Here is a 1608-nt window from a genome sequence, read left to right on the forward strand (position 1 = left end):
ACGAATTCTGCAGTTTCAACATATTTATGAATAAAATTTTTACCTACCAAGCCACCATCTGGAATGCCCAGGGTGCCCCAACACAATGCATCATGGTCCAGGTCCATTGGTCACCGTCAATGTTGGACCCTGTACTGATTCTCGCCCTGCACCGCCGTCCATCGTCGTGAACCACCGACATTCACACCAGTGCACACCAGCCTTCAATTGGGTCAGAATGCCAGGACATGACGGGAAGCATCACTGTGACCACAGACCTGGCTCAGGCTGAAATCAATCAGCTGGGAAAGCATGAGACTGAGGACATCAGGGTCTTTGGTTTGCTCCTGCGTTTAAGTATTAAACACACACCTATGTGTGTTTCCTCCACACAAGTCCTTTGTCTATTGATGTTGATCATTTTTCATTGAGTGCCTTTGATTCATTTGCATCACAGCACTCTTTCTAGTCTCGTATGCACCATGAGTATGGATGGAGTGAGAACCTTTTTGTTGGCCAGTTCCATATGGTCTCCTGCCGGTCGACACATCCACGCTTTGCTTTTGTCTTTGGTCTCCTTCAGCGGGTTGTGGATCAGCTTCTCCACGTAAGCATGGTTGGATCCTTCATCGATCTCCTCATCTTCGTCAGCTTCCTCTGTCAGACTGGCGTATCTTACCCAGCTCACCCAGAGGAGGTGCTGCAAGCTCAGCTTCCATGTAAGAGTTACGGGATTGGCTGGCCATCTCCTCAGGGTTCTGTGAGAGGACCATCATGTGCACTTTTACCTGTGTTATTTGACCAACTGTGGACCATCCTTCGCATGCCCACCAACAGACAGAAATAGCTCGGGTAGGACAGTGTCACACTCAAACTATTACGGTCTGTGGTTCAACCCTGCATTTTGGCATGTCAGGCACAGAGATTCTTTTGTTGTTATGCTGACTGCACGATGATGTGTCTTGTGACTCACTGTTGTCATTTAACCGATAACTTCTCATTAATTGACTGGTGAAAAGCCCTACATCCGAAAAACAACAGGCTGAAATAGCTCATTTGGGAGGGCGAAACACTCAAGATCGAAAGTTAACTGGTGCAACCCCGGGTTTGGGCACGTAAGGCACATAAAATGTTTCTTTACTGTATTATGATGTGTCCTTAGACTTGCTATTGTCATTTTGGTTGACAAGATCCCATTAATTGATTGGTGAAAAGGCCTGAGCTAACCTCAAATGAGGCCAAAATAGCTCAGTTGGGAGCGTGTTAGACTGAAAATCAAAAGGTCTAAAGTTTTCTAAATAACTTTCAATCCATTTATGTGCTATGCCTCTGATACCATATTTCTCTAATTTATTCAATAATATAGTATGATCTATTGTATCAAAAGCTTTTTTTAGGTCGAGAAAAATCCCAACAGTGAATTCTTTATTGTCTATATTGGAAGCTATTGCTTCCACGAACTCCATTACTGCCATTAAGGTGGTCCGTTTTTCTCTGAAGCCGTATTGATTTTCACTTAATAGCTCGTGTTTACTTATGAAGTTATCAAGTCTACGAGAAAATAGTTTTTCTAATATTTTTGAGAATTGTGGGAGCAGTGATATTGGTCTATAATTTGTAAAGAATTGT

The 1608-nt window shown here is 43.3% G+C and overlaps 1 pseudogene; it reads right to left on the reverse strand.

The window, feature by feature from the left end:
- Nucleotides 1-430: 430 nt before the first annotated feature.
- The window catches only part of LOC109511848 (stAR-related lipid transfer protein 13-like), an 11459-nt pseudogene continuing 10281 nt past the window's right edge, over nt 431-1608 (reverse strand).

This window comes from Hippocampus comes, unplaced genomic scaffold (assembly GCF_001891065.2).
Source record: "Hippocampus comes isolate QL1 unplaced genomic scaffold, H_comes_QL1_v1.1 scaffold224, whole genome shotgun sequence".
Lineage (NCBI taxonomy): Eukaryota > Metazoa > Chordata > Actinopteri > Syngnathiformes > Syngnathidae > Hippocampus > Hippocampus comes.